Source organism: Equus przewalskii, chromosome 4, assembly GCF_037783145.1.
Source record: "Equus przewalskii isolate Varuska chromosome 4, EquPr2, whole genome shotgun sequence".
Taxonomy (NCBI): Eukaryota; Metazoa; Chordata; class Mammalia; order Perissodactyla; family Equidae; genus Equus; species Equus przewalskii.
In genome coordinates, this window is record NC_091834.1 from 84,502,598 (window position 1) to 84,514,949 (window position 12,352).

At 36.3% G+C, this 12,352-nt stretch overlaps 1 protein-coding gene across 8 annotated transcripts in view; it reads right to left on the reverse strand.

Moving 5' to 3' along the window:
- Positions 1 to 12,352, reverse strand: part of UBE2H (ubiquitin conjugating enzyme E2 H) — a 98,589-nt gene that overhangs the window by 42,223 nt on the left and 44,014 nt on the right. For 2 of the 8 annotated variants that reach the window (XM_070617726.1, XM_070617725.1), the window contains 2 exons: positions 10,595 to 10,640; positions 29 to 83 (listed from right to left, as the gene is read on the reverse strand). The exons of 4 other annotated variants lie outside the window; for them this stretch is intronic. The gene's annotated coding sequence lies outside the window, so the exon portion shown is untranslated. Of the gene's footprint in view, positions 1 to 28; positions 3,243 to 10,594; positions 10,641 to 12,352 lie in introns of those variants that run through there. 2 more of the 8 variants (XM_070617724.1, XM_070617723.1) reach the window with 2 other exon arrangements.

Here is a 12,352-nt window from a genome sequence, read left to right on the forward strand (position 1 = left end):
GAGCCTAGATAAAGTAATGTAAACTCACTGCCTGTGCCTCGTTCTTTCTTGGCAAATCAGGAAAACACCACTTCATAGGATTTCTGTGAGGATTAAATCGTTAAACATGTAAAATGTGTAAGACTGCATTTTATATATATATAAATGAAAAACAGGACCTTCATTTTAGTTTTTTCTCCCCTCTGTACTCTCTCCTCCCCAACTTTATCCCCATGAGCCTTTAACATAAATCCAGTATTCCCTTTAGTCAAATTCAAATAGTCGGCAAAACACTGATTCTCCTCAACTGGAAATGCTGTGCTCCTAAAATTATGGATTTACTAAGTAAAGTCCTCACAATTTTCTCCCTGGCTTAGGGAATAATCAAAATAATTAGCGATACAACCTTGCTACATGTAGTACTGCCAAATGCAAAAGACCAGTAAAAGAATTTTTTAATCTTGTCTATAGTATTATTTTCACCTACTCTATTCCCCTCCTTCCCAAACCTCCATCCCCCTTAGACTGGTCTCTAGGTTCCAGTGTGCTCTGGGGCTCTAATCACAGAGAAGCAACACTTCTGTCTTCTCTTCCTCAAAAACTCACCTGTCCCTGAGACTCTAACCCCTTTAAGATACTAAGATTCAATTATAGAAACCAAACAAATCCACATCAGGAGAGGGCTACTGGTCTAATATCTGGTTTATGTCTCTGCTTTGTGGTCTAACCCAAAAATGACTCTACTAATAGAAATTTTAGGTGGTGGGGGCTTTGGGGAGCTCTGAAATCCCACTGTAACATTCAAAAAAACAACAATTATATATGATAGACCTATCTCATCTTTCTTAATCAGCAGTGCAAATTATATTAATTACATATACTATTATATGAAAGAGAAAGAAGCCAAAAATTTTTTGAAATGATCTCTTAAATAGATAAAAATGGTGTATTTTTAAATATTCAAAATTAAGATCCTCTGTCCTGCAGGCCACAGCAGAGAGGTCAGGTGTATTTTTGGCACAGTCCTTGTTCAAGAGCCTTGAACAGCATCCACTGGAGATAAGATAATTTAGTCTACACTAATGTGATCTCATTCTTTTCTAAATGAAAACTAACTACTTTAATAAAGTCCACACTGAAAGGATTCAACTAGTATCCATGTTGGAAAATTGGCTTCAATTCTCATGGTAAATGACAACATACATGCATCCATGCTTTGGTGTACTAAATTTTCCCGACCAGTCACCCTCTGACACTCTGCAAAACACACCAAAGCTCACGCTAATGTAACAAATGAAAGTACAACATAATTGTTTTAAAACTAAAAAAACAAAAAACCCACCCTTGTGTTAGTGGAAAAAAAAGAAGTCCAGTTCCAATAAACAACTTAAATACAAACAATGAAGTCCCAAAGAAAACACAAAACTTGGGGGTAAAAAAGCCTTCCTAAGAATGACACTAAGGCCAGAAACCACAAATGAAAAGATTAGCAGATGCAAGCATGCTCACACATTTAAAACTCCCATATTTTAATTTTTTTAGGAATACTAACCCTGAGCTAACTACTGCCAATCCTCCTCTTTTTGCTGAGGAAGACTGGCTCTGAGCTAACATCTGTGCCCATCTTCCTCTACTTTATATGTGGGGACGCCTACCACAGCATGGTGTGCCAAGCGGTGCCATGTCTGCACCTGGGATCTGAACCCGCGAATCCCAGGCCACTGAAGTGGAATGTGCGAACTTAACCGCTGCACCACCCGGCCGGCCCCAAAACTTCCATATTTTAAAAGGCAAAGAGGGGCCAGCCTGGTGGCGGCGTGGTAGTTAAGTTTGAATGCTCTGCTTCTGTGACCCGGGGTTCACTTGTTTGGATCCTGGGCCCAGACCTATGCACCGCTCATCAAGCCATGATGTGATGGCATCCCACATAGAAGAACTAGAATGACCTGCAACTAGGATATAAAACTATGTACTGGGACTATGGGGAGAAAAAAAAAAAGAGCAAGACTGGCAACAGATGGGAGCTCAGGGCCAATACTAAAAATAAAAAAATGCTCTTAAAAAAAAGACAAAGGACAAACTAGGAACAAAAACATAGCATATGACAAAAAAAGTGAATTTTTAAAAAATGAGTTATTACAAAGCGATAAGCAAAATGAGAAACACCACAACAAAGGAAAGTCAGAACAGCCAAGTTAAAAAGAAAATTGAAATGAGTAAAATTAAGATATAAAAAGTTCAACTCATTAGTTTAAAAGTCAGACATTTTTCACTATAAATTGAAAAGATGAAAGAGCTGGATAAAACCTAGTGTTCAGTGGAGTATAAATTAGTACTCCTGAGGACAAATTCAGCACTATATTTCAAAACCTAAAATAAATTTACTTTTATTCAAATTTCACTTCTATGAAGTTATTTTTTAAAAATAACCAGACTGCTGGTGGGAGTATGATACAGTTTCAACCACTCTGGAAAAGTGTTTGGGTGGTAAAGCTGCACAAATGCATACCCCATGCCCATCAGTGCTACTCCCAATAGGTATGTATAGCCTTGTTCATGAAAACACATGGTTAACTATCTGTAATACCCAAAAAATAGGTTACGACCCAAAGGTTCATCAATGATAAAAAGGATAAATCATAGTACAGTCACCCAACAAACTATTATACAGTAATAAAAAATGAACTGCTACAGGTAAATGGGAGCCTCACAGACAGTACAGTGAGTGAAAGCAGCCAGATACCGTGGGGCTGGCCGTGTGGCTCAGTGGTTAAGTTCCTGCACTCCGCTTCGGCGACCCAGGGTTTCACTGTTTGAATCCTGGGCGCGGACACGGATCAGCTCATCAGGCCATGCTGAGGCGGCGTCCCACATGCCACAACTAGAAGGACCCCAACTAAAAGTACACAACTACGTACTGGGGGGTTTTGAGGAGAAAAAGGAAAAATAAAATCTTAAAAAAAAAAAAGAAGTATACACATTAAACAAAAAAGAAGCCAGATACCAAAGAGCACATATGATATGATTCCATTTACACACATTTCAAATAGGCTAATTGAATCAACAGTATTAGAAAGTAAGACAGAAGTTACCCTAGTGGGGAATGTGATAATTGGAAAGGTGTTTGTGGGGACTTCTAGGGTGTTGATTACACCTTTATTTATTGTTCCATTTATCACTGAGCTACAAAAATGTACACTTTTTTGTATATATGTTATTGTTTAATAAAGTTTCTAAAAACAACAAAGTGTAAATACATTTACTAGAATATTTGAAATTTAAAAATGGAAATAATCTGAGTATCAATAGGAAACTGGTCAAATTAATTATAAGCTGTTTATACAACAGGCTGCTACTAGTGTCTACCAGTGCCCTCTCCCCATCCACAGCTCCTCCAATGTCTGTTTCTGCTCAACCTAGGGTATACACAGAAGTAGTCAACTGAATATAGTAGTAAAGATACCCAAACCATAAAAAACCTAATAAATTCCCAAGGATAATGAAAGAATGGAGTAAGGGAGAGGATTAAAAGAGTTAAATGAAAGAAGTCATAAACTAATTTTATAACATAAAAATATGTAGAAGCGGCATTCCCCATCAATCAGAACTAATTTGCAATGAACGACAGTCATCTATAGCAGTTACTCTTAATTACTCATTGAAAATTATGAGTTATCCACATGGATGTCTCTTCTGGAAAACTGAAGATATCTTTTCTATCCTCTATGGGGATGCTATAAACCCGGGTTTCTTCCATTTCATGGTGTGTTTGGGAGTTAGTCCATGCTTTCATCTACTTTCCAAAGAAGTTTCTCCTTTCCAGTCACGTTAAAATGAGATTAGAAATCAATGCTCCAAACCTCCTCTCTCCCATGATCCCTGCTACAACCCACAGGCCAGCACACTGGGCCTGTCTTTAATTACACATTATACTGTAAATTAAAGACTTCCTATAGTCCATTTCATAGGAAAAGCTAAAAGTAAACTGAATGAAACCTTTACAACCCTCTAACAAGTTGGTAAAATGACAAAGTTGTGCTAAATTTATGCTGCCTTAGAATGATACAGACACTAAATCAGATGGAAAAAAAGAATTTAAGTTTAGTTGAAAGAAAAACACTGCATTTAAAAATAAGCCATTCCATTGCCACGACTGAATGACTTACCTACCAAAAATATAAAATTACTTGACTGCTGTTACCATGTGTATTTATGGTAGAGGCCATGAGTTTCCCCTCTCTGCTGCAAAGTCAAGGGCAAGGAAGGCAAATAAGAAGGCAGGCTACAATGACAAAAATAATGATCTATTCCTCAGATTTGCAGGTCAGGCTAGCAGACTAGCTGAACTCTCTACAAGGTTCCTTCATTACTTTCTCACTTTCAAAGCTTGAAAATATAAAATATCCTTCAGATACTGTTCTGCTAAAAATATGTTAAATAAACTCATAAAATCACATTTTATTTACCTCTGATCTAAGTTATTGGCAAAATACTGCTTTTTCCCTACTTAGCATTTCACTACTATCAGCATTTTCAGTAGAATAATGATTAACACTCCCAGGAAACCAAGTTCAATTCACTTTTAAAATGCCAGCCACCTACCACTTTATTTTTCCTGAATGGCGTTATGATTACACAATCTAATATTTAAAGGTTAATGCCAAACTGTCAAGAGATAACTGACATTCTTGGCAAAACGTGTCTATCGGGATTTTAGAAATGATTTTTCTACAGCTCTGGAATTTTCCAGAAAGAGCCAAAGGACTAAGCCTGTGCCACAAGATCGACATTAACAGGTCAACGACCTAGGATTCAGACATCATTGTTTCCTAGGTTTACTGACGATGAGTTTATAAAATAAAAGAGGGTGGCCTCCCTAAGCTATATCCATGAGTATTAGGGACCAGGGTGAAGAATGTGCTTCTGTGCAGAAGGCAGAAGCAATCTGCATGGCTTTCTCTCTGTATATTTAGACCTGTTTCCAACTCTCCTAGAGATTAATCACACTATGAAAGTTGAAGAACCTCCGCAACCGTCACTACCTAGTTTTCTTGGTAAAAACACGGTATGTCTATTAATCCACTAATGTGCAAAATACCACAAAAATAATACTTTGGGATTATGTTTATAAAAGAATCCTTCTCCTTTAGAGATAAATGAAACATTTACTAATTAAAATAAACAATGTCAAGGATTTGCTTCAAAATAATCCAAAGTGGGTAGAGTTAGGAGAAAGAGGTATAGAAGAAATGGTATTATAGGAGCTGGCCCATGGCCTAAGTGGTTAAGTTTGGTGCACACCACTTTGGCAGCCCAGGTTTGGTTCCCAGGTGCAGACCTACACTACTCATCAGCAGCCATGCTATGGCAGTGACCCACATACAAAATAGAGCAAGACTGGCACAGATGTTAGCTCAGGGCAAATCTTCCTCAGCAAAAAAAGCAGAAGAAGAAATGGTATTAGCCTTGAGTTGATAATTACTGAATCTGAGTGATGGGTACATGGGAATTCATTATATGTTCTACTTTTGTTTATGTTTGAAATTTTCCATAATAAAGTTCTAAAAAAATTAATAATGTAGTCAGTCATCATCAGAACTTTAGCATTTAACAAGCATAACAGTTTAGAAGAACTCAGCTCCTACAGCACCCTTAAGAGCTCATGAAACAATCCAACATTTTCCTGAGGTCCAATACTCAGTCTGAGGAAGAAAAAAATAGCAAGTGATCCAGTATTCAAGAAAACAAAGACTTCCTATTGAAGAGAAGAATACTCTGCCAAGATAGTAAATCAACAGCTGACATCCTAGAAGAATCAAATTTAAGTGGATTCAAAAGGACATCTAAGAAAAATCTAACCGCAGTGAAGGAAGATGAGCATGGCTTTTGCATACCCATGAAAATTAGCCTCTGGGAAAAATAATAATTATAGATATTTAAATTATAAGTAAAGCAAAATGGTCATGTGTAATAGCAAAGGCTCCTGGGTGAGATGAAAGTTTAAACTTTTCAAAAAAGGTTCTTAAATGTTTGTGTTCTTCATATTAGGAGGAAGGAGGACTTTTATTCAAAGGAGAAATAATAAAAAATAGCAGAAATAAAAGCTTTGAGAAAATAAGCATTGGAAAAAGGATGAAAGGCAGTAATAGGGAGGAAAAAAGGCGTCTACCAGTGATGAAATACATATAGATAAAGAATGAGGATATACTTTTATTCATTTATCTCAATTTGGGAAGCAATAATATAATGCCAAGAGCAATCAACAAAACAATATATACATGTCATATCTCCTAAACTCAGGCAGTTTTATTCCCTGTATCCCTCCAAAAAATATTCTGAGCTTTCCACATGAATTAATAGTAATCCATTAAGCTGAACTATGGGGAACAGAGCACTGGTTTGGATCCTGGGCGCGGACATGGCACTGCTCGTTAGGCCAGGCTGAGGTGGCATCCCACATGTCACAACTAGAAGGACCCAACTGAAAATATACAACTATGTACTGGGGGGATTTGGGGAGAAAAAGCAGGGGAAAAAAAAATTGTCAACAGTTGTTAGCTTAGGTGCCAATCTTTAAAAAAAAAAAAAAAAAGTTGGTTTACTAAATATTCTATACACTTCCCACATAAGTGCCATTAGGCAAACAAAAACTACTCTTAAACAGAGCCTGCCTTCAAGAAGCTTAAAGTTTAGAAAGGGAGCATGAGATCTGTATATTAAGGAGTACATGCAAAAAAAAAAAAAGAATTTACATAAAGTGCTACTAAAGCCTAGAGTAAGAAAAGATCTGGTGGTTAGAGACAGAAATGGTTTGCTATAGAAGGCAAGGATTTACACAGCCTTAAGAACACAGTGATTTGGATGGGTAGAGGTGGGAAGAAGGCATTTAAAGCAAAGACAGAAAAGCACAGGATAAGTCCAGAGAATAGGGACCACTGTATTTTTATTTTGATAAGTGGACTACGGGGAGTATTAGAAAGTAGGCCAAGACCAGATTACAAAGGGCCTCGAAGCATGGATTTATCCGGTGAACAGAGAGACAGTTGGTATTTCTATGCACAGTGCAACATAACTGTGCTTTACAAAGATAACCAAGCTGTGTTGTGTAACTGACGGTGTGATAAATAGAGTGAAAGCAAAAGAGGAGAAAAGAAACATTCAAGGCCTCAACTAAGGTAACAGTTATGGGAATTATGGGAGAGATAAAATGGAGACTCCCAGGCTTTGCAACTGCCTAGAGATCGCACAGCCAGTAAAAAGTGCCAGCATTGCTAGAATATCTCATTTTCATGAGAAACCAAAAACCTAGATTTCTAGGTCAATCTCCTAATTTCTAAAGGTAAACAAAGCACATATGCTCCAACGTGTCTCTCTCTCTCAGTGAAGCCTTCTGGGACCACCTTATTTATAACGACATACTGCTCCTTTCCCACCAACTAATATACCAGATATTTTACTTTATTTGGTTTATTACTTCTCTCCTCCTACTACAATGCAAGCTCCGTAAGGGCAGGGATTGTCTTTTTTGTTCACCGCTGCATTCCTAGAACCTAGAAGAATACCTGGCACATAGTAGGTACTCAACCAATATGTATAAAATGAAAACATGAATGAAGCTGCAAGACATGCACAGCCTGAAGCTGCTTGTCTGAGAGCTAAGTACAGTTTTAGCCTGTCAGACAGGTGAGGTGATACTGTTAAGGATAAAGTGGAACACAGGACAGAGGAAAGTAGTTTTTTATGGAAGACACTAAGTTCAGTTTTGAACACGCTAAATTTAACATATAAATGGATAAACCAAGCAGCGATATATTATAAGCAGTTGGAAAACTCGTGATTTAAAAGGCACCACCCGTAAATCATTTAACTCTGAGCCTGTTTCCTAATCTCTAAAAGAAAAGGGGGGAGGAGATGGGAAGGGGTTACTATCCCACTTATAGGATTTTTGAGGGTGAAATGAAGTATCTACAAAGGTACCTGGCCCAGCATCTGACACAACAGAAACTCAATTTTTTTAAATGTAAAATAAATATACAAAACTCTAAATTTCTACACGACTAAAATTTACTTAAGCAACACTTTTATTGGATCTGAAAAATTAAGTTTTCTTCTACATTCTTAAGCAGAATACTAAAAAACAAAAACACCCTTTCTTGATGTTAAGTCATCATTATGAATAATAGTTGCTATACAGCACTACAAAATACAATGATACCCTTAGGAATTAATAGGGTATAAACTTATTTCCTGAAATAGAAATTTCCCATACTGTTATATGCTGAAGAGATTGGCAGGTTCTTTCCCTAGTTTCTCTTGCATCTTTAGCTAGGTTTGAGAGCTGTCACTGAGCTACCGTCCCTTAAAATGTACCGAAGGTGGGTTATAAAAATCAGAAAACCAAAGTTCATGAAATTTTATTTAAAAGAATAAGAGTAAACACATTCTAAGAAAGACATTCTCCAATACATAGAATACATAATTTTTAGCTGTTTGTTTGCAGGTTTACAACTAAGTTAGTTGGATGAAGCTGCCAAACCACCTCTGAGTGAGGGAGGTATCACTTATTTAAAAATAGCCTTTTCAAAATAAATATGTATTGCCCAAAAGTAAGTAAAGGAAAAAAGTTTGACAACTTACTATGATACACTGAACACTTAAAAGACTCATTATCTAAGGGGTAAAAATTAGCAAGTATTTTAAAATTTTACAGAGATAGTCAAAAAATTTAGTTAAACAGGTAAGAGTAAGGTTAAACAGCAAGCATGCTCATTACCAGCCAGCAGACTATAAATCACACTGGCCTTAGGAGAGAGTGTTTTCCTCAAGTGTTATACTTTCATTTAAAGCTTCCATGTCAGAAACCAAAGTAAACACTGGCAAGATCTAAGTAAATGTTATTTTTTCAAATGGGAAAATCATTATAACTTAGTTCTCCCCTGGATGCATTATCTGCTACCAGAATCCCAAAAAATAAAAAATTCAAAAAAAATTAAGAGTCATAAGTTATGGAAAATATTTTTTTCAAATAGGTTTTAGAAAAAGGAAGTGTATCAGAAAGATATATAGGAAATCTAGGCCCCATTCTATCCTCAACAAAATGTTTTATAAAGCAGATTTACAAAATCAGATAGCCAGTTCCAGAAAAAGTGAGAAAGAGAGAAAAGCAAAGGGAAATATGGAAAAATAATGATGCCATCTTGAGACCAAGGTAACACAGTCAAAACAGAAATAAGATTTATATTTTCTAAAAAGTTCAAATTCCACTTAAGCACCTCAAAATATTAGAAGACTATCAATGAAATAGAAACAGTTCTTTAATAAACAAACTCCACTGCTTTGCTCTTTTATGGCAGCAGTGTATTTTGTTTACTTTTAACTGAAAATGCACAAATCCACATACATAAATTAATGGTATATACCTAATTAAACAGTATACTACTCTTAAATAACTCAAAGGGTAAGGAAAAGCTTGATTTTCACAATTTGGTTTGTAATAGCTTGATTCAAAGGTAAAACCTACAGTATGTTAAAAATAAATCAATTTCCCAAAGAATTGCTTATATTCTTAAGTGTGATAATGGCATTATGGTTATTCAAGAAAATGTCCATATTTTTAAGAGGGTTCTACTGATATATGTGTTAAATGACAACAATTTCTGGGATCTGCCTTAAAATATTTCAGAAAGAAAGAAAAATAGATGTGTGAGGAAATACAGATAATTGCAAAATCTTAATCTGCGTGATGGGGATTCATTAAACTAATCTTTAATTTTGTGTATACTTGAAAAATTTCATAATAAAAATAAATTATTTACATTTAATTTCCAATACCTATTATTCTTTTTGTTTAATCAGAAGACTGTACGGTTATCCCTCAGTATCCTTAGGGGATTGGTTCCAGGACCTTCTGCAGATACCAAAATCTGTGGATGCTCAAGTCCTTTATATAAAATGGCATAGTACTGGCATATAATCTATGCACATCCTCCCGTATACTTTAAAGCACCTCCTGATTAGTTATAATACCTAATACAGTGTAATGCTATGTAAATAATTGGTCCACCTTATTGTTTAGGGAATACTAACAACAAAAAAAGCCTGTCTATGTTCAGTACAGATGCGACCATCGTAGGTCTTTTGATCCACGGTTGGTTGAATCCACAGAGAAAAAACTTGAGAAAAGATTTGCAAGATTCTCAAAACACAAGACACACCAGAGACATAAAGTCCACAATGAAAATCCAAACAAATGATCAGGAAAAAGTGTTAAAAAAATTTTTTTTTGAAAAATTTTAGAAGGTAAGACACATTAAAAGATACTGGGACTAATTACAACTTCCAGTTTCCTGTCCTCAGTATGAGGCAGAGGAAACCACTGTCCATGCATCAGAAAAACGGAAAGAACCCTGTCATTCCAAAGTCAGACTACCTAATCACAGTAGGCTGGAGAAGAAAAACGAACCAATCACAACCTTAAGGATGACAATAGTACCTGAACTTGAGAACTTTGAAGTGATAGGCAACATATAATTTCCCCATAAATGATATGGAAACATGTAAACAAACAGTCAGGTGGCGCTCTGGAAAATCCTAATGGAAGCATCTATCTCCTTACCTCCCCTTCTGGGCTGTATGCTTCTTCGCTGTACCATCCACAGTGCCTAGGACAAAGCGCATTATGAAGCGGCTTCTAAGTACTACTACTAAGCTAAATTTAATAAGGCTTTATGGAATATCTATACAGTGTATTTGGTATTCACATTTCCAATGTTCTTCTCTTCTCTGAAAATCTCTGAGAACTTTACTTCCTTCATTTGTTTTAAACACAGTAGATCAGTTTTTACTCTAACACCTGACACACAGACTGCAATGACACTCAATGAAAACAGAATTAAGCTGAGGGTTTAATAAGCCCTACCCAAGATGTTCCAATCAAGGTATATGTAAATCAGTCACAGTATGCGGTGACATTTTAAAGGAAATATTTTCTTTGGCACTCTCCCAGTTACATGTAGTATATTACAACTGCAAAGTGATATGTACAAATTAATTAATACCAAGCAGTGGTACCCATTCAGCAGATGAAGATTATGGAAGACTGAAAAACGATGGATTGCAGAAAAAGAGTAGGGGGAGATCTTAGACATGTGGTCATCCTCTTCTCTGTATAGAACAGTCAACTCATCTTGAAGTCATGGAGCTAATTACCAAAAGACCCAGGTCAGCAACACAGGCCACGGCTTTTCTTCCTTCTCTTCTCCGTACTGGCTAATTATGAGTTTGTGTCCCATCATAATTTTATGACTTCATAATTTCAAGGAGAATTTCTTAACACTCTTTAAAATTCAAATACAAATGCCTGTAAGCCCAGAGGAAAGGGGGGAAAGATACACACATGCACATACAATTGGTTCGCCCTTACAAATCACTGCTCTAAAGCTCTGGTGACAGTGCCTCTTCACTCCCCAGTTCTCCTCCAGAACGTGAATGCCTGCTGTTCTCTTTATAACCCCATGTTCATTAGATATAGCAAATACTAATAACTTAACCTTGATTTCATAAAAATTATAAAGGGACAGAGAGCAGCACAGACTCAGGCTTTTTGAAGCAATACATGTGCAAAAGGGTTACAAGTTCAAGACCATTGTCACGATTTTACACCGAAAAAAGTAGAACTACAGATGAATATACTGGACAGAAGGATAAATTAAAGCATGACCTACCGTGTAGAGAATTTTGGATTCCAAAACAAATGAATATGCCTTTATTTATTGAGCCCAGTTTCCATTATGAGAGGTAGTAGCAATTATCTGTTGGAAATTTAATAGAGGCCTGGATAAAGTGTTTAAAAAAAGGATTAAAAAGTAATCTAAAGTGATATGGAAAATAGCAGTGTCGTCTTGATTGAAATTCTGCTTAAAAACCATAGGAAAGAGTAGTTTGCAGGCAAATATCCTATTTGATACGTTCAAGGACCTATCACAAACTGCCTTTACTATCTTCACGAATAATTGGGATGAAAGCACTGGGGTGAAAACTTTCAACAGAAACCAGAATGTTGCTTTTTTAAAGAAATTCATAGTGAAAAAAAGCAAAAGAAAAGAAATTTTAAGACAGAAAAGAAGTTTCTTTTAAAGAAACACCCTACCACAAGAAAATAACTCCAATATGATCAAATAAGCAGAAAACCCTGGAAAGTCAAGAGATGTGAGGTGAAAGTGGACTGTAAACTAGGTGTGCAATGTGATACAACAACCAGAGTGATTCAAGCTATTTTAAGCAACATAAAAGTAACAGGTGCTAGAGCTGAGAAAGGAAGCTTTCTTGCCACGCCAGTCAGACTGCTAGCTCAAGACCAGTATCGACGATTAAC